Raw genomic sequence first — 24,147 nt, 5'->3', positions numbered from 1 at the left:
ATTTGGAAAAATTAGAAAAATTGAGGTATTTTACCTCAATTTTTGAGGTAAGATTGACCGGATCTTAATGATACTTGATATTTAGTAGGAACATGTCTCAAAGCTCTTATTTCAAATCCTGACCAGATCTGTTGACATTGGGGGGAGTTGGAAGGGGAAACCGGAAATCTTGAAAAACGCTTAGAGTGGAGAGATTGAGATGAAACTTGGTGGGTAGAATAAGTAAATACCGTAGATACGTGATTGACGTAACCTGACTGGATCCACTCTCTTTAGGGGAGTTAGGGGGTGGGATTCAGTGCTTTGGCGAGTTTGGTGCTTCTGGACGTGCTAAGACGATGGAAATTGGTATGCGTGTCAGAGAGCTGCATAAATTGACTTGACAAAGTCATTTTCCCCGATTCGGCCATCTGGGGGGGGTAGGCTGAAGGGAGAGGAAAAATTTAAAAAATTGAGGTATTTTTAACTTACGAATGGGTGATCGGATCTAATTAAATTTTGATATTTAGAAGGACCTCGTGACTCAGAGCTCTTATTTTAAATCCCAACCGGCATTAGGCCTCTGATTTTTCTTTTAAATTAATCTATTGATTCTTAGAATTTTGCTAGAGCTCATAACATATGAGCTCTTGGCTCTTCCGACCTCGTCTCAAGTGCCATATGAGCTCTTAGCTCATATTAAATACGTTCTTGCCATGCCTCCCGTATGATCGTGAATCCTTCGCGACTTGTCAGGTGTAAATTCTCAATCAACAATACATTAGAGGTCAGTCCTTTTGATTTTTCTTCTTTTTTTTTTTAGTTAATTTTAAATAAGGTCAATATAAGCTTCCTAAACTTTGCGGTCTATAATTATTTCTTATGCTAAATTTGAGTTTGTTGACTCTCTCAATAATCCTAAAATTACTGCAAAAGAACTAAATAATATATTACTACTCTTTTTCCAGACAACCCACTGAAACCTAAATTAGGACACAATAAATAATTATTAGCAGCTGGACAAATAAAAGAGAATTAAATTATGCCCTCTGAATAGTGGAGTTAATTTGTGAAATCACAAGAGAAAAGGGGTTGCTATCAGAAAACACTTTTATAATACAAGCTCTTATTTTATAATATTCATAAAAATTTTATTAAAAAGATTTACATGTTTCTTTCCATTTTTATACAGGTAGTTAAATAGTTTTTAGATAATATGTTTATCCAGCTTTTAAAGGAGGGAGGGAGCCGGCGTTTACCATCTGCTTGACCCGCTACCTTTACCCCCCATCCCCCAATGTGCAAATATATAGCTCGAGTTTGTTCTAAGCATTGATATTTAACTGAAATATAGCTACAATGAAGTTTTCCACCGAGCCGAAGCTAATTGGCTAGTATAAAGACCGTGAGAACCGGTTATTGTTTTATTTTTACGATACAAATTCTCGAGTGTTTACTATTATAGTGTGCTAATATAGTGTTATTCAGAAAAAGCGATCAATAAGATCTCACAACTTAATTCAATGAAAAAGCTGATCCTGTTTTCTTCAGCAAATTAAATATAATCGAATTTTCCTGGTCGCCTTTTTTTAATTAAATTAATTAGTTTAGGATGCTTCGAGGAATATTTATTTAGGTATTTCTTAAAATTAAGTTATTAGTTTAGAACGCCTCTAGGAATGTTTACGTAGGTAAACGCTAAACGTTAGTATTTTTTTTTTCCTTAGCATAATGATTTATGTCTGCAATGGTATATATTTTGTTCATTATGTTGAATAAAGTCAAAGCCAGACAAATGTGTAACGACTTTCAAGTCTTTTTTTTTCCTTTAGGATTTGATTTCTACAGTCGATTCTGCAGACCAAACAAAGGGCAGAATAATTTCAATCGCTTTCAAGCTGAATTTACAATACAAATTTTCGGCAGGGGACCAAAATTTCTTCAAACTTATATTGCAAAAGATTGTGGAAGAATGAAGATTCTCAAAGACGACTCAGACGGTGTTCGTAAAGTTCGTAAAGTCGTTCGCAAAGTGTGTTTCCGTAAAGTGTTCACTGCTCATACGAGCCTTGTACTTTACATGCATTTTGAGCAGCAAACTATTCAAATTTCTGAAGCATTTGGTATTTCTGAGAAAAAGTCTAGAAGAAATAAGGAGCTTGGGGCGTGAGTACAGTTTAATGAGGCATAAGGGCTTGTTACATATTCTGTTATCAGGATCAAGATTCCCTGGTTTTTCCTATTTTCTTGTGAAGTTGACAGTGGTGCTAAAAATCCTGGCAAGAATTCAGTCCCATAGCACCCTAGATAGTTAGTGCAACATATTGAAGTCCTTGAGGAGACTGGTATATGACAGGCATTTCTCGGACAAGAGAAATCAGCATAGGCTACTTCTTGTGAAGTTGTCAACTTCTTGTGAAGTTGACAGTGGTGCTAAAAATCCTGGCAAGAATTCAGTCCCATAGCACCCTAGATAGTTAGTGCAAAATATTGAAGTCCTTGAGGAGACTGGTATATGACAGGCATTTCTCGGACAAGAGAAATCAGCATATCTTCAGTTTCCTGATTCCACATATCAAAATTTGTTTAAAAGTTTTGCTCTGGAACTCTTTCCTATTGGTCAACTTTATGAGCTTTAAGAAAAAAGTTAACCAAAGTTTAACTTTAATGCTTGCTCGCGTAAAGGTTTACGGGAGGTTAACGAAGCAACTTTACGAACCTTGCGAACGACTTTACAAACTTTACGAACGCCGTCTGAGCCGTCCATCAAATCAATGAGCTCTTTTTCTGTTAAAGTCAAGTTTTGCATCATGCAAATTACATACAGGTCTATAAAACATTCATATTCGTTAACTGAAAGCGAAGCAACATTTTAATTAGGATTTACAAGTTCATCCACAGCGTTTATAAATCATTGGAAATATTCTTTCGACTGAGGTTGATTCACGTTCTAAAAGCAGCGAATAATTTTTTTCACATTCCGACCGTGTTGGCTTTTCTCAAGATGACTTCAATTTTAGATCAAAATGTCGTGATATTTTTCGATGAAACGCTTAGATTAAGAGAGTTTCGAGCAGGTCCAACAAAAATTGAATTATAAAACGTCATAAAGGCCGCTAAACTTCATCATAAAGCGAAATTTGAAACACATTTTTTTTTTTTAAACACCTCTATGCTCAGGTATATGAGGTGTTTTAGCCCCTTTCACTTAGAAAAGCAACGCACTTAGATATGAAATAATGAGTTTTGCCGTCGTAAAATTCGGCAAAATTAATCAACTGGTGAAAATGTGTTGAAATCAACCATTGGGATAACTCGGTTCTTATAAATCAACATATTTTGCCTGCAAGTCCTGAAACTGGGAAGAATCAGTGAAGAATTCTCTGCGAAGAATCAGTGATGCTTAAAATATTGGATTTTCTTGGTGCAAAAGTGATATAAATTCCTTAGTAAGGCAAAACATTTTTGGGGCATTCGTGTATGCAAAGATTGACATAATGTTCTTTCACAGGGGAAAAAAAGCTTAAAATATCTTCTTCTGCTATCTTCTTCTTCTTCTATAGCTCAAATATATTTTTACGAGGTTCTCTCTAAATGTTTGCCTAAAAGACACAAGCGACACGAGATCGAAAATATACCAACTATTTCAATGTAAAAGATCATATACAGTTATTATGAATTGGCAAAAACTCTTGTGGCACATTTAGCATCTCACAAGAAATACTGGCCTGCCACAGCACATATGCAGAGAAACACTGGCCCAGATAAATGGCCTCCGCTCATGACCGAGTCCAAGGGACAGGAGGTACCTGGTTTCACAGATCCACGCAGCGGGGGGAGGGGGTAAGAATACAAAAGATGTGCAGGTTTTGGCCAAACTATTTCCACGTATAATCATTAAGATCAATATCATGGCGAAATGCATTTAAATTCGAACACTTGAACAATCAACATTACCATATCTACAATACGAAAAGTGAATTTCTATACATCACAGATTTGTTAAAACTTCCAGATTTAATCCAACGCAAAAATGATTATGGATATTAAAACAACTAAAACACAACAACTAAATATAGTACATACACCGGTTTCAAGTTGGGCAATACGACATGCATTAAAGAACAGATGTCATCAATTAGTGTAGCACATGACTAACGATACTACTTAAATAGGCACCACAATTAAATTGCCTTTCAAATCTCATAGGATCTGCCCGTCAAAACCTTGACTTCTTGTTATCTGTCATGGCGATTTTGGGAGAGAGGGGATTCGTTTTGTGGGAGAGGGAAAGATAGAAAACCAATAGCCGTTCAGTCCAAAGTCAAGCGGAACAAAAAGGCCAACAGCAAACTTTTTCCAAAGGGCTTTAAAATTATAACGTCCGTTACTGGGCCAACGGGACCCAATACCAAAAAAAAAATCAAGCTAGAAGGCGTAAAAGGTTTTTTTTTTCAATGACTTGAAAATTATTTTCGAAAGGAATAGAAATATAAATGATAAATAGAACAGGAAGAAAAGAAAAAGAACAAAAGGTGACTAAGAAGTCAAGTTCTTTTTATAACTCTTTATTTTCATGTCTGTTTGTATGTTAGTTTATGTTTTCTAATTGTTATGTACCAAACGAGTGACACACTTTAGCTGACATAAAGAGTATTCCAAAAAGTACGACAGGCAGCCAGGGGAGTGAAGGGTACTTATGTATTATACCGCCAACACTCAAGAAGTGAAGTTAGGTTAATCCTAATGACATGATGAAAATATAATACTTTAAAAACACATTTGGGCTATATATTTGCAAATTAAGGGGAGGGGGGAACTAAGCTAACAAAACTTACCCCCCCCCAATGTGAAAAAATATAGCCAAAATTATACAATTAAATCTATTCTGTCACCTGCCACTTGTTTTCCACTCAACGTAAGCTAATTGTTTCTTAATAAAGACATATAGAACCGGTTTGTTGTCGAGTTTTACACAGCGTGAGCTTGAGTGTTGGCGGTAAAATACATAAATACAGATTGAAGTTTGTTCTGGCTGACGGGATTAATGGGATAGAAATGTTCCCCGAATCATGAAGATGATATAAAGACTGATCAGAGGCAAGAGATGGGCTAGTTCGGAGAGCCGCAGGAACATCGTAGTATAGTTAAAAGAAAGCATACGACACACATGTGAGAGTCCCCAGAACAGGTGGTGGTGCCAAGCTTCTCCTAGCGGTGCCGAGAGCAGCAGGCATTTCTAGGGCAGTGGCGCCGATTAGGAAGGGGCATATGTCCCCTTGAATTTTTTGCCTCCACACCCTGGATTTTGAAAACTATGTTGTTTGGGTGATTTCATTGAAAATGCCCTATTGGTGTCTTAATTGAATAAATTGAAAAAAAAGATAAATTTATACACCAGATTTTCAGAAATACATTTTTTTCCCTCCCCCTCCCTCAGTTTTGTGAATTGATTTCACTGGAATAGGGGCCTATTAGTGCTAATTTCAGTTACAATCCAACCACTGGTCACCCTTTCCAGTTTCTGGCCATGAGGCGGGGTATTTTTTGGAATATGCTGCGAAGATTGAATGGACTGAAGCCAGTAATGACAGCAAGATTCATCAACGAGGGTTCAATCCCTGGATATATTAAGCGCTACTCGTGGCACGAGAAAGCATCACTGTGAGACATTTGGAGGTGGGATAGAGAAGTTCCTAGATACGGGGATATGTTACCACTTGCCACTGATGGTTGTTGTGTGGTGGGCGACTCGCCACTCTCTTCCGCGTGACCAGCCTTGCTGCCCGGGTTGGTCTGAAGCTGGCTGGTGGGGTTCTCTGGATGGGAGATAACACTGATGGACACTTTCACACTACAAAGAAAGGCTCTTCTATAAAGCGAAAAAAAAAGAGATAAGTAATCCCTACCAAAAAATACCACACACAGGAGGGGACAACTAGCCCAGCTTAAGATCAGATTTTCACAGGGTCCTCCTAAACAATCCAAGGGAAAGGAGGTAATTCATTTTCCTCCACCTCTACGTCCGGGTTTATTTTCGGTACGTGAATATTAAAATACAAAAAAAAAAATCTAAAAAAACACACACAAAACATTACCAATAATATACGATCATCATTTGAATCCAAGCCAAAAATAGAGGAAAAAATAACACTGATTCAACCACATTAATTATCAAGGAAGAATACGAAAAACTGATATTGCAATCAATTCCTTCTATTTCTTACTTCCTTATCGCACAAGAAGGAATTCAGAAAAAAAGAACTTAGCATATTTGGAAGTCTTACAAAATCAACTAGAACAGAGAGACCAACGTCACAAGAATCTAACAACTGGGAAATAGGAAATGTACTTCCAATAAAGTTCTAGAAGAGATACATGGGGCAAGTGCGTTGATAAATATCAAGATTCCAAAAAGTTCTCCAATATTAAAAATGAATAACGATGAGCCTATCTTAGAACAGAAAAAGACAATAGGAAAATTTTTAAACAGTCAGCAATAAATAAATTAGTTTACAGCCATTTTGAAATAACAACGCGCAACTTTTAAATGGGAAAAAAGAAGTAGGATAAAAAGAGGACATATTAGTACTACTGATGCAAAAAATAGATTATTCTTGTTGTTCAAGGTGGGGGGGGCGCGCTGTAAGCTTCCTAAATGGGGTTGTCGACAATGGCGGTTCCAATAGTGCACTTTTAGCTTCGATCCGTAGCAGTTTCGAGGGATTTCACACTCTTTTTCAAAATAGGCTGCTGGTTAATTTGTTTTCGAAATAACATTTTACAATTTCAACTATTCGGAATAATAGTTACCATTCCTGAATCAGCTACAAACGGCAATTTTTCTCTCTTTGACAGTTTTTTTTCAAAAAGCGTTTTTAAATTTTCGATTAGTGTGGGCTGAGTTTTTTTTTTCTTACTAGGTTGCACCTACATCATGAGTGCAAGTTATAATAAAAATTTAGGCCTCTACAGAGGGGTTCTTTGATATTGAGTTTAAAGGTATAATTTTCATTAGAATCATCTGAATTTTGGAGGGTATTTCTCCCCTTTTTCTAAAATCAGGCAAATGTTCTTTAGCTCCTAGCTTTTCAATAGGAACATCAAACTTAATGAAATTTAATTTATTTGGAATCAGCATAAAAAGCCAAATCTTTTGACGTTTTAATTATTATCTAAAAGTCTTTTTTCAAGTTTTGGTCACTATGGGGCCTAGTCGCTCCTTACTTACAGTTTGCCATTACGAACTGTTTGAAAAGGCAAGGAAATGGTTGCGAAAAAGAGGAGACATAATATAAGTTTGCATTATCTAAACAGTATTAATAAATACTACAAATACATCAAGGCCATATCCGGAGCTTCTGTTTGGGAGGAGGGGTGCAAAAACTTTTAAAAACGCAGCCAAAATTTGTTTATATCTATATTTATTACTTTTTTACGAGCAAGACAAAAATGTCAGGCAGGGATGTTTTCAGTCGGACAAACTACTTCTACTACTACTACTTCAAACAACTCATCAGAGCACCAAGCCGCCTGAGGCCGACACAGCTACGCACACTCCTCCTCCATCCCAATCTATTCAAAGCCTCCCTCTTTAGACCCACGCAGGAAGTTCCCATTTCCTTTAAATATTTCTTTATGACATCCTCCCACCCTAACCGTGAATGACCTGTTTTCTGTTTAGCCTACGGTTGGCCAAAAAGGACACTATCTTATTTAGCAACAGTGATTTTCCAAAGTCATCTGATCTCTACTGATTAGTTGGGTTTTGATCATGAGCGGTCTTACTTAAAATCCGTCCACCACTACTACACACACATAAAGAAATTATGAGGGGAAGTCCATCACGGATTGTGCACGAGCTACAGACTAATGCGCCTTTACACAATAGGTTTTTGCAACAAATCAGGACCTATCTCACTTTTATACTGATTCAAGACTGGAATCGTTTCAAACAGTGTCAGGACTTAGCTTCTTTTGTACTGACTTAGCTCACTTATGTACCTAATCTACCATGTACCTAATCATTGCTTTTCTTAATTCTCGTTTTCGCTGATTTAAGACTTATCTCTTCTTAAAATTAACAAAACCTTACAACCTCGACTTACCTCACTTTCGCACCAAGTCAAAACTTGACTCGTTATTATGCTAAGTCAGATCTTAGCTCGTTTTTCACCAAATCAGTTCACAACTTGGACTTGTTTGACTCGAAGACTAGGCATCCTTGAATGGTTCCACTTTCAAAATCTACAATATGGCTACCTTTCTGCTAAATATTTGAGGTGGGGGAAGGAGGGGGCTGAATAAGTCAAAGGCTCAATTTGTGCCTCCAACACCATTAATTTAAACTATTTGCATGGTTCTAATTGTACAAAGATGCAATATGCCAACCTTTCTAATAAAATGTAAGGGCCTAGTACCTAGGCTAATAAGGGATCATTCTCCTAGGGGCTGGATGGATTATATCCACTGAAGCCCAAAAACACATTCATAAGATATCTGAGTTACGAGGTCCTTCTAAATATGAACTGTCATGAAGATCCGATCACTCCTTCGTAAGTTAAAAATACGTCATTTTTTCTTATTTTTCAGAATTACCCCCCCCCCCCCCAATTTAGCCAATCCGTTCCAATTATGTAAATCACGTATGCAAGACTTCTGCTTATTTTTCCAACCAAGTTTCATCCCAATCCCTCCAATCTAAGCGTTTTCCATCATTTTAGGTTTCCCCACCCCAAACTTTCCCCAATGTCACCAGATCCTGTCAGGATTTAAAATAAGAGCTTTGAGACACGATATCCTTCTAAATATCAAATTTCATGGAGATCCAATCACCCGTTCGTAAGTTAAAAATGCCTCATTTTTTCTAATTTTTCAGAATTAACCCCCCCCCCCCCCCAACTACCCCAAAGAGAGCGGATCCGTTCTGGTTATGTCAATCATGTATCTAGAACTCGTGTTTTTTTCCACCAGGTTTCATCCCAATCCCTCCACTCTAAGTGTTTTCCAAGTTTTAGGTTTCCCCCTCCCAACTCCCCCCCCCCCCAATGTCACCAGATCCGGTCGGGTTTAAAATAAGAGCTCTGAGCCACGATATCCTTCTAAATATCAAATTTCATTGAGATCCGATCACCCGTTCGTAAGTTAAAAATACCTCATTTTTTTAATTTTTCAGAAATACCCCCCCCCCCCCAACTACCCCAAAGAGAGCGGATCCGTTCCGTTTATGTCAATCATCTATCTAGGACTTGTGTTTATTTTTCCCACCATGTTTCATCCCGATCCCTCCACTCTAAGTGTTTTCCAAGTTTTAGGTTTCCCCCTCCCAATTCCCCACCCACGTCACCAGATCCGGTCGGGATTTAAAATAAGAGCTCTAAGACACGATATCCTTCTAAACATCAAATTTCATTGGGATCCGATCACCCATTCGTAATTTGAAAATACCTCATTTTTTCTAATTTTTAAGAATTACTCCCCACCCCAACTACCCCAAAGAGAGCGAATCAGTTCCGATTATGTCAATCATGTATCTGGGACTTGCGCTTATTATTCCCATCAAGTTTCATCCTGATCCCTCCACTCTAAGTGTTTTCCAAGATTTTAGGTTCCCCCCCTCCAACTCCCCCCAATGTCATCAGATCCGGTCGGGATTTAAAATAAGAGCTCTGAGACACAATATCATTCCAAACATCAAATTTCATTAAGATCCGATCACCCGCTCATTAGTTAAAAATACTTCATTTTTCTGAATTAACCGGCCCCCCACTTCCCCCCCCCAGATGGTCAAATCGGGAAAATGACTATTTCTAATTTAATCTGGTTCGGTCCCGGATACGCTTGCCAAATTTCATTGTCCTAGCTTACCTGGAAGTGCCTAAAGTAGCAAAACCGGGGCTTTAGGTTTCCCCCCTCCAACTCCCCCCAAAGTCATCAGATCCGGTCGGGATTTAAAATAAGAGCTCTGAGACACAATATCATTCCAAACATCAAATTCCATTAAGATCCAACCACCCGCTCATAAGTTAAAAATACTTCATTTTTTCTATTTTTTGTGAATTAACGGGCCCCCCCACCCCCCCCCCCCCCCAGATGGTCAAATCGGGAAAAAGACTATTTCTAACTTTATCTGGTCCGGTCCCTGATACGCTTGCCAAATTTCATTCTCCTAGCTTACCTGGAAGTGCCTAAAGTAGCAAAACCGGGACCGCTAGACCGACAGGCAGACAGACCGACAGAATTGGCGATTGCTATATGTCACTTGGTTAATACCAAGTACCATAAAAATTTCGCAAATAAACTTTCCACAAAGTGACAAGCAGATCAAATAACAAATGGCAGACACGCCACTCTTTACTTAGTCAATACTACTGCAAAGATTCAGATCTGAGGTTGGCTATGGAACTGCATGGTTTGATTTCCTCCCAAGGATTTTTTTTTTTTACTTTTCAGTCATTGTAAGCGAAATGGCCATCTCAAATTTTGATTAAAACCCCATTGGGAGTCATGGGTCAAACAGAATCATTAAAAGGCATGGAACTGAGGCTGGTTAACCTCCAATCACTTTTGGAACACAAAATAGACATTACAAGTTTCAAACTCTGACCATACTCCCGAATATCAAGAAATATCCCTTCTATAAGAAGTGCTGAACATAACAAATAATTAATAAATGGCAGACAATACACTCTTTACTTAACCAATACTACTGTATTAATGCAGATCTGGAGCCTTGGCTTATGGAGCTGCATGGCTTGCAAGGCTGAGTTCAGGGGAGGGGGGTTGTAGGAGATTTGAATCCCCCTTAAAATGTTTACCCATCTTATAAAAATATAACAAAAATGCATATAAATAAATTCTTGACGCGTTTTTAAAGTTTTTTTTGTAAACCCTGCCCCTGAACAAATAATCTGGATATAGCCCTGACGGATCATGTCCCTTCCAAAGAAATATATCTTTAACTTTTCATTCTTGCTGAAATATGTACCTCAAAATCTTGATCCAGAGCTGTGGGAAGGAGGGGAGGGGACCTCGGGAAAAAAGAGCATGTGAGGCAACTAGTCATAGTTGAGTTAGTTAAGTTAGAATGGAACTACCCTGCATGTATTTCTAGTTACTGTAATAGTATGGTTACATCTCTGAAGAATCAAAAGTGTGTCAGATACAAATTTGGCCAGTCAAAATGCTTGTGTTTTTTCAAAGCTTTCCTTCAAGTACTGGTTCATATAGACCAGCTTGATAATATGGGCTGGGTTTCCCATAATATGGGAAGGCTCCTGAGAAGGAGCCTTCAAACTTATCTTACAAGAGTTATCCCTCCCTCCTTGTCTGCAGATATGTTTTTTTTTAATCATATGTCTTGGTGCTGTAATTAAAGGTTATATGACCTTATATTTGCAAAGTGGATTTTAAATTCAGTACAAATAGTTCTGGTATTGTGATAGACCCAAGATGTGCCTATTTGGGTTTCAATATAAAATGTACTACGCAAAGTATTTTACTGTGCATATTTTACATGTACTATTGCACAGTATGCCCATACACATATTTCAATGGTGTCACTTACCCCTTTCCTATGTGCATAGGCAGGGGTAGATCCAGGTTATGGTTGGCCCCATTTCCCTTCCCTTGGTAAGCAGCAAGACCAAAAAAGACAATCAAAAATGTTGCAATACGCCCCCTCCCTTTCCCCAGCCCTGGATCTACCTTTGTGTGTATGTACATTAAAGCTTACACAAGAGGTCAAGAAAAGGGTTTCCAAACAAATTTCATGCATTTATTCATGAACCAAAATTAAAATTTAGCTTTCGAATCTACAACTTATTCAGATTGGATTATAGCTAACAGAACAACAGCAACACTATATTACCCCTAATATTATAAGAGGAAGAATAACTTATTATAAATACTTAAAACAATATTAGATAATGGTATCATGTAAGCAGCTTTTTTTAACATTGACCCATAGTACCAGTTGTACTAAAGTGATCAATTACAATTTAGTTCACTGTTGGCTTTTATATTTTAAGTACATTTCTTAAGCTGAGATTGTTCTAGTTTTAATAGATTGCCTATGAGATAAATAAGAAGTCTTTATAAGAATTTGGGTTAATATTTAACCACCGCTACTATAAATGGACAAACACGCACTGGAGAGAATCTGAAGAAGAGCTACTAAGCTTTCAAACAACCTCAACACCTGTAGGTTGAGGAACACCTAAAGTTGCCAACTTTGATCTACAGGGGAAAGCATGAGAACAGGGCCAGGTCTCCCAGAATAGAGTTGTCATGATAAATCTACCCAAGCTCTATTACTTTGACAATCTGACAAGGCTACCAACGAGCAAAATCTTGGGGGGGGGGAATGTGACAAAGGTACCAATAATTGATCAAGTTTACAAATTTATTTAAAAAAGAAGAAGAAGAAAAACAGGATAAGAGAGAGCTATCGTTTTTTTAGGTAAAGCTAGGAAAGCCAGCTCCCCCTCTGTGGAAAATTACCTTCCGCAACAAAAAATTCCTCAATTGAAAGATCCTCCCATGTACCAATCACGCACTGGAGAGAATCTGAAGAAGAGCTACTAACATCTCAAACAACTTCAACACCTGTAGCATGAGGAACACCTAAAGTTGCCTACAAGCAAGCTCCCCTCTGTGGAAAATTCCCTTCTGCAACAAAAAATTCTTCAATGGAAAAATCCTCCCATGTACAAACACGCACTGGAGAGAATCTGAAGAAGAGCTACTAACATCTCAAACAACTTCAACATCTGTAGCATGAGGAACACCTAAAGTTGCCAACAAGCCAGCTCCCCCTCTGTGGAAAATTCCCTTCTGCAACAAAAAATTCATCAATGGAAAGATCCTCCCATGTACAAACACGCACTGGAGAGAATCTGAAGAAGAGCTACTAACATCTCAAACAACTTCAACATCTGTAGCATGAGGAACACCTAAAGTTGCCAACAAGCCAGCTCCCCCTCTGTGGAAAATTCCCTTCTGCAACAAAAAATTCCTCAATGGAAAGATCCTCCCATGTACAAACACGCACTGGAGAGAATCTGAAGAAGAGCTACTAACATCTCAAACAACTTCAACATCTGTAGCATGAGGAACACCTAAAGTTGCCAACAAGCCAGCTCCCCCTCTATGGAAAATTCCCTTCTGCAACAAAAGATTCTTCAATGGAAAGATCCTCCCATGTACAAACACGCACTGGAGAGAATCTGAAGAAGAGCTACTAACATCTCAAAACAACTTCAATACCTGTAGCATGAGAAATGCCTGAAGTTGCTGATTTTGCCAACTTTCATCTACAGGGGAAAGCAAGGAGACAGGGGCAGGGTCTCCCAGAATAGAGTTGTCATGGTAGTAATTGTTTTAATTGGAAAGAACATTGAGTGGAGAATCAAGTGATATATTTCTTTCTTTTTTTCCTGTTTGCTATTCAATTTCTTTGTTACAAGATAAATCTACCAAGGCTGCATTACTTGTACAGATCAACACATTTATAGTAAAGTTGTATTATAAGGCAGAAATTAAAAGGAAAAAAAGGTAATATACCATTTGATTCCCTACCCAATGCTCTTTCCAAATACACCCCATGGTTAACTATGCTTAACAAAGTTAAATTTCATTATTTTAGGCATTTAATATAGAAATACAATTATTAGTTGTCAACTGCTAAAGTGATGCTGGGGCTTTTTGCTATGATTACACAGAGGTGAAAATGAAAAATGAAACTTCCACAAATTGCTCAGATCTATAGCATGTAAATGGTCCAATGAAAGTTTTGGTAAGATTGTAGCTTAGAGGCTTTTTACTATCTTGGAAAGTAGCTGATTTTTGTGAATGAAACTCTCAGGAATGTAACTACAGAGGGCTCTGACCCTCAAGAGGGCATTGACCCTCTATGACCTTAATAATATTTATGGTATAAAAGTGAAACCCTTTCAGATGACCTGCTCAAGTAAGTCAGATTAAAAGCATTTTGATCTTTGTGCCTTTGCTTAATACAAGTTTACAAGGTTTTATAGATCTGTAAATCTATTTCTTGAATTTAGGGATCTGATCAAACCTGTGTAGAACCTTCTAAGCCCTAGAAAAGCAACTTGAAAAGACCTTCCACAGTATGCTTTTGGCCCATCATTCACCCCTGAAAGTTTCAATTACCAAACTCAACTAGTTCCCAAGACAGCAAAAAGCTCATACTTCTTCCAAATATTGATTATAAGGTTTTAAAGAATTTGGGAGAATCAGCTATAGCCTAGTCTAAGCTGAAAAAAAAAATTAATATGGCTTAAGTTTATACTCAGTCATCAGTTTTGTTTTTTCTAAATCAAGAGTCAAAGAAAAGTGGAATCAACCCAAAGCAAAGAGATGTGTATTATTTTCTAAGATTTTACACCATTATGCCTAAATCCATAACACTTTTTTCCAAAAATGAGTTAATGATATAGTTCAAAGGAAACTCAAAGAGATCTATCAATTTGTCTATTCAAAATGGGCTAATCTTTAATTCTGACTGAGCTGAAAATTTGTTAAAAAGGGTGTAAGTCAAAATTTGTGAAATAGCATTATGCCAAAAGGGTCTAAGTCCAGTTTCCAAAAAGAGAGACCAAAGCCAAAAAGCACTGGAATCAGAAGGAAATTTGGAGCCCAAGACATTTGACATGCAACAATGCCTCCTGACAGCGGATGTTAATGTGGAATTAGTCTTCTATAATCATCAGCTCTACATGTATAATTTGACAGTGAATGTTTCAAGAGATGAGGAGAAATTGTATAATTTTTGTGGCACAACTGGGCAGTCACAAAAGGGAGCTAGTGAGGTTGCCTCTACTTTACATTTGTTATTTGGCCAGATTCAGTCAAAGCTGGAGCAAGTTGTATTGGGTCTGATTTTAAGCAATTTTCAAGCCTTGGGAATGAGGAAGGATAGAAATAAAAATTGAAAAAACCTCCCAAGGCACAATTCAGGCTCTAAAGACTTTATCCTTCTAACACAACCATTTTGCATTAGAACACATACCCTTTTTCATAATTCAATAATTTTCTCTGGGAAAAATTATAGCCTACTTTGAAATCTTAAAGGGCAAAACAGCTCATAATAACCAAAAGTTAAAAAATGTATTTCTGAAAAAAACTGGCTAGTGAGAAAAAATTGCCATTTGTAGCTGATTCAGGAATGGTAATTATTATTTTCATTAGCCTAGTCCTAGTAGTAAAATGTTATTATGAAAGCAAATTTACATAAATTTTGGGACACCACCCTTTGACAAAATGGAAAAAAAAATAGCATATAGGCTTATATGAAAAGGTACTATCCAATCTCCTTATAAATACAAATATTTTTGCCATCTAATTGTATAATTTGGTCAATCACTATAGCAATAATCAAATTTGCCAACTAGTTGACAAGAAAATTTGCCCCAGAAAACTATTCCTTTTCCAACTAGTTGACAAGTAATTTCTCTGCAGCAACACTTTCTTTCCAACTAACTAGAAACAAACATTGCCCCAGAAACACTTCTATAAACATCTTGTTGGTGAGTAACTTTTCCCTAGAAAAATTTTTATTAACCAACTAGCTGATGAAAAACTTTGCCCAACAAAACATTTCCTTTTCCAACTAGCTGAAAAAAGTGGTTGCCCCAGAAACAATTTTGTTAACCATCTAGTTGACAAACAACATTGCCCCAGAAACTCTTCTGTTAACCATCTAGTTGGCAAGTAGCTTTTCCCCAGAAAAATAATAATTAACCAACAAGCTGATGAGATACTTTGCCACAAAAAGAATTTCATTTTCCAACTAGCTGGAAAAAGAGGTTGCCTCAGAAACTCTTCTGTAAACCAACCAATTGACAAACAACATTGCCCCAGAAACACTAAATTAATCAACTTTGCTGTGAAACCTCTTTAGACACAACCTTTTCTCCAGAAAAACAACTTTCCACTCATAAATTTCTATTGGGTGTAGTTTATTTTCTATTTGGTAAGTTTATGCTTGGTGGCACTAGGGTCAGATTCACCTTTGCTGTTTTTTTTCTGTTGAAGAAAAGTCAAACATCTAGCCACCATTCACCTTTTACCCTAATGAACTAACATCATTTTTATGCAATCCTAATAAGGGGTTTTAATGCCAGAATTGCCTCTCACTCAATTGGACTATCTGTCTTACCTTTTTCTACAATTAGCCACTATTGGATGCCCATGAATATTTGATTTCAATTCCATCTAGTTGGCAAACAACATTGCCCCAGAAACTCTTCTGTTAACCATCTAGTTGCAAGTATTTTTTCCCCAGAAAAATTATCATTAACCAACTAGCTGATGAGAAACTTTGCCCCAGAAAGAATTTCCTTTTCCAACTAGTTGGAAAAAGAGGTTGCCTCAGAAACTCTTTTGTAAACCAACTAACTGACAAACAACATTGCCCCTGACACTCTTCTGTTAACCATCTAGTTGCAAGTAGCTTTTCCCAGAAAAATTGTCATTTACCAACTAGCTGATGAGAAACTTTGCCCCAGAAAGAATTTCCTTTTCCAACTACTTGGAAAAAGAGGTTGCCTCAGAAATTCTGCTGTAAACCAACTAACTGACAAACAACATTGCCCTGGACACTCTTCTGTTAACCATCTAGTTGCAAGTAGCTTTTCCCCAGAAAAATTGTCATTTACCAACTAGCTGATGAGAAACTTTGCCCCAGAAAGAATTTCCTTTTCCAACTACTTGGAAAAAGAGGTTGCCTCAGAAATTCTGCTGTAAACCAACTAACTGACAAACAACATTGCCTGGACACTCTTCTGTTAACCATCTAGTTGCAAGTAGCTTTTCCCCAGAAAAATTGTCATTTACCAACTAGCTGATGAGAAACTTTGCCCCAGAAAGAATTTCATTTTCCAACTAGTTGGAAAAAGAGGTTGCCTCAGAAACTCTTTTGTAAACCAACTAACTGACAAACAACATTGCCCCAGAAACTCTTCTGTTAACCATCTAGTTGCAAGTAGCTTTTCCCCAGAAAAATTGTCATTAACCAACTAGCTGATGAGAAACTTTGCCCCAGAAAGAATTTCCTTTTCCAACTAGTTGGAAAAAGAGGTTGCCTCAGAAACTCTTTTGTAAACCAACTAACTGACAAACAACATTGCCCCAGAAACTCTTCCGTTAACCATCTAGTTGCAAGTAGCTTTTCCCCAGAAAAATTGTCATTAACCAACTAGCTGATGAGAAACTTTGCCCCAGAAAGAATTTCTTTTTCCAACTACTTGGAAAAAGAGGTTGCCTCAGAAATTCTGCTGTAAACCAACTAACTGACAAACAACATTGCCCCAGAAACTCTTCTGTTAACCATCTAGTTGCAAGTAGCTTTTCCCCAGAAAAATTGTCATTAACCAACTAGCTGATGAGAAGCTTTGCCCCAGAAAGAATTTCCTTTTCCAACTAGTTGGAAAAAGAGGTTGCCTCAAAAACTCTTTTGTAAACCAACTAACTGACAAACAACATTGCCCCGGACACTCTTCTGTTAACCATCTAGTTGCAAGTAACTTTTCCCCAGAAAAATTATCATTAACCAACTAGCTGATGAGAAACTTTGCCCCAGAAAGAATTTCCTTTTCCAACTAGTTGGAAAAAGAGGTTGCCTCAGAAACTCTTTTGTAAACCAACTAACTGACAAACAACATTGCCCCAGACACTCTTCTGTTAACCATCTAGTTGCAAGTAGCTTTTCCCCAGAAAATTGTCATTTACCAACTAGCTGATGAGAAACTTTGCCCCAGAAAGAATTTCCTTTTCCAACTAGTTGGAAAAAGAGGTTGCCTCAGAAACTCTTTTGTAAACCAACTAACTGACAAACAACATTGCCCTGGACACTCTTCTGTTAACCATCTAGTTGCAAGAAGCTTTTCCCCAGAAAAATTGTCATTTACCAACTAGCTGATGAGAAACTTTGCCCCAGAAAGAATTTCCTTTTCCAACTAGTTGGAAAAAGAGGTTGCCTCAGAAACTCTTTTGTAAACCAACTAACTGACAAACAACATTGCCCCAGACACTCTTCTGTTAACCATCTACTTGCAAGTAGCTTTTCCCCAGAAAAATTGTCATTTACCAACTAGCTGATGAGAAACTTTGCCCCAGAAAGAATTTCCTTTTCCAACTAGTTGGAAAAAGAGGTTGCCTCAGAAACTCTTTTGTAAACCAACTAACTGACAAACAACATTGCCCTGGACACTCTTCTGTTAACCATCTAGTTGCAAGTAGCTTTTCCCCAGAAAAATTGTCATTTACCAACTAGCTGATGAGAAACTTTGCCCCAGAAAGAATTTCCTTTTCCAACTAGTTGAAAAAAGAGGTTGCCTCAGAAACTCTTTTGTAAACCAACTAGCTGACAAACAACATTGCCCCAGACACTCTTCTGTTAACCATCTAGTTGCAAGTAGCTTTTCCCCAGAAAAATTGTCATTTACCAACTAGCTGATGAGAAACTTTGCCCCAGAAAGAATTTCCTTTTCCAACTAGTTGGAAAAAGAGGTTGCCTCAGAAACTCTTTTGTAAACCAACTAACTGACAAACAACATTGCCCTGGACACTCTTCTGTTAACCATCTAGTTGCAAGTAGCTTTTCCCCAGAAAAATTGTCATTTACCAACTAGCTGATGAGAAACTTTGCCCCAGAAAGAATTTCCTTTTCCAACTAGTTGGAAAAAGAGGTTGCCTCAGAAACTCTTTTGTAAACCAACTAACTGACAAACAACATTGCCCCAGACACTCTTCTGTTAACCATCTAGTTGCAAGTAGCTTTTCCCCAGAAAAATTGTCATTTACCAACTAGCTGATGAGAAACTTTGCCCCAGAAAGAATTTCCTTTTCCAACTAGTTGGAAAAAGAGGTTGCCTCAGAAACTCTTTTGTAAACCAACTAACTGACAAACAACATTGCCCCAGACACTCTTCTGTTAACCATCTAGTTGCAAGTAGCTTTTCCCCAGAAAAATTGTCATTTACCAACTAGCTGATGAGAAACTTTCCCCCAGAAAGAATTTCCTTTTCCAACTAGTTGGAAAAAGAGGTTGCCTCAGAAACTCTTTTGTAAACAAACTAACTGACAAACAACATTGCCCCAGACACTCTTCTGTTAACCATCTAGTTGCAAGTAGCTTTTCCCCAGAAAAATTGTCATTTACCAACTAGCTGATGAGAAACTTTGCCCCAGAAAGAATTTCCTTTTCCAACTAGTTGGAAAAAGAGGTTGCCTCAGAAACTCTTTTGTAAACCAACTAACTGACAAACAACACTGCCCCAGACACTCTTCTGTTAACCATCTAGTTGCAAGTAGCTTTTCCCCAGAAAAATTGTCATTTACCAACTAGCTGATGAGAAACTTTGCCCCAGAAAGAATTTCCTTTTCCAACTAGTTGGAAAAAGAGGTTGCCTCAGAAACTCTTTTGTAAACCAACTAACTGACAAACAACATTGCCCTGGACACTCTTCTGTTAACCATCTAGTTGCAAGTAGCTTTTCCCCAGAAAAATTGTCATTTACCAACTAGCTGATGAGAAACTTTGCCCCAGAAAGAATTTCCTTTTCCAACTAGTTGGAAAAAGAGGTTGCCTCAGAAACTCTTTTGTAAACCAACTAACTGACAAACAACATTACCCTGGACACTCTTCTGTTAACCATCTAGTTGCAAGTAGCTTTTCCCCAGAAAAATTGTCATTTACCAACTAGCTGATGAGAAACTTTGCCCCAGAAAGAATTTCCTTTTCCAACTACTTGGAAAAAGAGGTTGCCTCAGAAATTCTGATGTAAACCAACTAACTGACAAACAACATTGCCCCAGAAACTCTTCTGTTAACCATCTAGTTGCAAGTAGCTTTTCCCCAGAAAAATTGTCATTAACCAACTAGCTGATGAGAAACTTTGCCCCAGAAAGAATTTCCTTTTCCAACTACTTGAAAAAAGAGGTTGCCTCAGAAATTCTGCTGTAAACCAACTAACTGACAAACAACATTGCCCCAGAAACTCTTCTGTTAACCATCTAGTTGCAAGTAACTTTTTCCCAGAAAAACTTTGTTCTGGCAATTTCACACCCTAATTGCATTGAAATATTTCAATGCAGTCCAGATATTTTGGCACAAAAATTGTCAGAGTTTAATTGTCAAACAGTATGCCTATTAAGATGTTTGCTATTCACCACAATTCAAGGTTTTCCTTTATACACAAATCAAGTTCTACTGATTATAAGCTGCATACTGAGCATAGCAAATTTCTTAAACACAGTTTTCAAGTTTGTCCAAAAATTCACAACCATATTTTGAATCTGTAGAAACAGATGCAAAATACACAACACAGGATTCAATTCCAAATTTTTACTGGACTCTTTGAAAACATAGATTTATTTCAACAGACCAAATTTGCCAATTCAAATTTTTTGACAAAGCTTTATTTTCTTCACTGCTATTGTAAATGTAAACTTACCACAATAGAAAATAAACAAGCCTATGCCTAATAGAAATTTATGAGTGGAAAGTTGTTTTTCAGGAGAAAAGGTTCAATTTGCATGTACACAAGAGAGAAACATTGGCAGAACACCACTGAAAGTTAATGCCATTAGAAAAAGTGCAAGAACACCATTAGAAAAAGTGCAAAATTCCTTAACAAAAGTGGATAAAAAGCAGAGTAGTAGCCTATGCAAAACATGTTAACTACATATGTATTTTATGAAGTAAGAATTGTGTTATTAACATGTTTTCTTCTCAATAGCCACTAATCTATACCTTTATCACTTTTAAACTTTTAGTAGCCTGTTATGGACTGTTTACCCTTTTAGGACCCTGTTATGGGCTCAAAATGTAACTTTTATCAGAAGCAAATAACAACTGTGAAAGAAATAAAAAAGGCATCAAGTGATGTAGCCTATTCAAATTAATTCTAGCTAAACTGTGTTGTCATCTGCAAATTTACCACTTTGTCTAACCTGTTCAAGGCTAATTTAAATTTACTTGGACTGTTCTATCATGGACAGGCAATATAATGAGTTACCCATACTAGCCTACCTTTTGTTGTATTTATACTCTTGTAAATTCCATAAAAAGCTACTGCTAATTCGTCTTTTGCTCGAAGTCAGCTGCTCTAAGTTCAAATATTTTGAGATTTTTGCCAATTTAAAATTCTATAAAGTACGAAATTTTAAGATAGTAACGAACTTATATCGGTGAAAAAAAGAAATTGATTTATAGATGCTAAATATTCATATTGGAATGGAACATAATTTATATATTACGTAATTCGGTATCGTATCTCAAAGACGTAAAAGATAATTTTGTATGTTTTTGCTTTTGAGCCTCTGGCTCGTTTTTGTGCCGCACGTCCTCTAGGCTGAACAGCAAGAGGGGAGTTAACGTCAACGTCAACGTCAACGTCAACGTCGTTTTTGTGCCGCACCATAAATGGAAATTGGAACGGCAAGTGTCGGTCTACACTATTCAGATTACCAGTTTTCCAAAAAAAACGAATTTAGACGCGGCTAGAGAGTTTTTGCCCATGAATTTCTTAACAATAGGGATATAAGAGAAGATGGTTGGGACGGACAAGACGTTCCCTTAGAAACGTGCATAGGTAAACTTACTCGTAGGAAACAATTTTGTACATTTTACAGTTTCCTTCAAGGTGTTTAGACAGGAGGAGGTAACTTAACCTGAGAGCCTTCAAAAAGTGACTACAATTTCATGACGATACCAGTGGAAAGCTTTGGTCTGAGCTTTCAACGCTAAAAGCAGTATGAGTTTGTAGTACGAAAAAATTCTTTCGTCGGAATAACTTTATTTGATTACAAAATAACAGTCTTGAAAATGATGTCAAAATCTGCGCATATATTCCTTATTTGCTTGAAATACAGCAGAGAATACACTTACAAAACAAAGCTTATCTGGCCAAACTGGTCCTCGACTGGGCAATGAGGGGCACTAATTGTGCGAGAAAATGTTAGGCGTTTATATCTCTGGATCTCTCCAACCCCCTCCCCCCTTAGATTTGAGAAATATATCTTATGGTATTTCCATTGGAAAATATCTTTTTTCTGTGCTTTCATTGACGATATAGAAAATGAACTCCCTAGGTTTTGAAAAACAGATACCTCCCTACACTTTCATGAATTGGTACTCCTGGGGACAAAATCTTATATATCAAATAATAAAAAATAGGTAATAATAATAGATGGTAATAAGCTTACCCAAGCTATGGATGTCAGGTGATTGATTTTTTCAAACGATAATTTCGACAGGACATGTGCCTATCATCATCAGGTTTAGTTCAAATTTCTTGGAGGGATAGATCTTATGTTAAAAAAGATAGGTTTTTGTCTAAATGTGTTTAAGTTATGGGGTGAACAAATAAAACGCTTGGGAAAGGTATCGATTGGTTTCGCCATACACCGGTACCAAAATTTTGCTGTAGAGGAAGTTCATTTTTTTTCCCAGCGCATCCCATCAAAGTAAACAAAAATTTTTATTTCTCAAATTCTTCTTTATTACCTTCTCTTCTAAATTTGTAGTGACTACTCATCCCAGGAAGAAATTTGGAATCTTTGGTCGCTCTGATAGCCAATAACTGAATCTCACAGCCAGTATCAAAGTCCATATTGCATATTTTTCAAATTCTGGTGCAAAAAGTGAAAGCAAAGGGCTCAAATTAAAAAAAATTGCAGCATATTAGTGCTAGTGCATAATTTAAACTTTGTTCTAAGATACAGCAAAATGAGCAATAATTGAAGAAAGACAAACAATTGACATTTATTTTACCAGGGAAAATAAATTTATTTCCTACCTTTGAAGCATCTTTCAATTTCGGATGCCTTTTCCTATTTAGGAGCATTTTCCTATTAAAATTTATAGCATATTAGAGCGCTATCTATTTGAACAGCGGCTGTCAGTATTTGCTATTCATTCGTAAATTGTTAATTGAGAAGTGCCTGAGCCATCACGACTCTTTTATCCTTGGTTTTATAAGTTATAAGCGAGCGTTTGATTCAGCCGGTAGCAGAGCTTTAACAAGGGTCCTATCCTTGGATGTCATACCAGATAAGGTAAATGTTTACTTTCGTTCCAAGTGCTCTAAAGTGCGTATTACTGCATATAGCAAGATTGTGATGATCGCATATTAGAGAAGCGCATCCATTTCTGATTGACCCTCCTCCTCCATGGGCAAGCTAAAAATGCGTAAAGTGGGCTTGCTTACAGGTAACATTACCCATAGAGCGAAGTGTATTGGTTCCTGAGCCCCGTGTGCAGTGGGGCGAGGTCTGCACTCTATATTTACTTAATAAACCTCGTTTGAGTCTTTTTTTTTCTTTTAGTTTTATCACTCTTTGTTTAATAAATATAGAATAATGACCTCTCCCCGCTGCCCGCGGGGCTCATGGACTAATACGCTTCGCTCTATAGGTAATGTTTTCTGTAAGCAAGCACAATTTACGCATTTTTAGTCTCGTTGGAGTGGATTTTAAAAACCTAAAAAATGGATGCGCTTCTCTAATAATGACAAAGAAACAATATGCGATCATCAGAATCTTGCTATACTCAGTAATATGCACCTTAGAGCACTTGGAACGAAAGTAAACATTTACCCCAGATAAATATATTCAAGTGATTAGTGCTATGTACGAAAGTAACGATGCTGTAGGAAATGAGTTAATATCTCGTTCCGTATCGAATCATAAGTTAAGCAGGGCTGTGTTCTAACCCAATTTAAACGGATAATTTTGAAGGAATTTGTTCTAAGAGACATGGGAAAGGCAAAGGCTATGGGAGAGAATGGAGCCATGATGATTTGAGTGTTCTAGATAAAAATGTTAGCAAAATAAATGATTTTTTGAGGTTTTTAGAGCTCAGGGCGCAAGAATATGCTTCAAAATTAATGTTAAGAAGACTAAGTCGCTTAACCTGGGAATTGGTGAAGGCAAAAAGTGATGTTGGGTAACAGAAGATCGATCAAGCGGATAGCTTCATTTACTGAGTTAGTATTATTAGTTAAGATGGTAGATGCAGTGAAGATGTTAAAAGCAGAATATCCAAGGATCAGGTTTTTTTTTGTCACAGTTGGGAAAAGTTTGGATGAAAAGGAAGATAATTTTGAGGACCAAGATTAAAATATTGGAAGCTAACACGGTGAC

General features: G+C 37.2%; 1 protein-coding gene across 12 annotated transcripts in view; it reads right to left on the bottom strand.

Annotated features, from left to right (window-relative positions):
- LOC136041229 (protein kinase C and casein kinase substrate in neurons protein 2-like) overlaps positions 1 to 21,154 on the bottom strand; it is a 119,068-nt gene extending 97,914 nt beyond the window's left edge. For 6 of the 12 annotated variants that reach the window (XM_065725806.1, XM_065725811.1, XM_065725812.1 and 3 more), the window contains exon 1: positions 21,035 to 21,154. The gene's annotated coding sequence lies outside the window, so the exon portion shown is untranslated. Of the gene's footprint in view, positions 1 to 3,936; positions 3,958 to 6,077; positions 6,314 to 21,034 lie in introns of those variants that run through there. The other 6 variants (XM_065725807.1, XM_065725815.1, XM_065725818.1 and 3 more) reach the window with 4 other exon arrangements.
- Positions 21,155 to 24,147: the final 2,993 nt, after the last annotated feature.

The sequence above is a fragment of the Artemia franciscana genome, unplaced genomic scaffold (genome assembly GCF_032884065.1).
Source record: "Artemia franciscana unplaced genomic scaffold, ASM3288406v1 PGA_scaffold_1180, whole genome shotgun sequence".
In the NCBI taxonomy this organism is placed as follows: domain Eukaryota; kingdom Metazoa; phylum Arthropoda; class Branchiopoda; order Anostraca; family Artemiidae; genus Artemia; species Artemia franciscana.
Note: the sequence above shows the minus strand (reverse complement) of the source record. Positions and strands in the feature narration are given on the sequence as shown.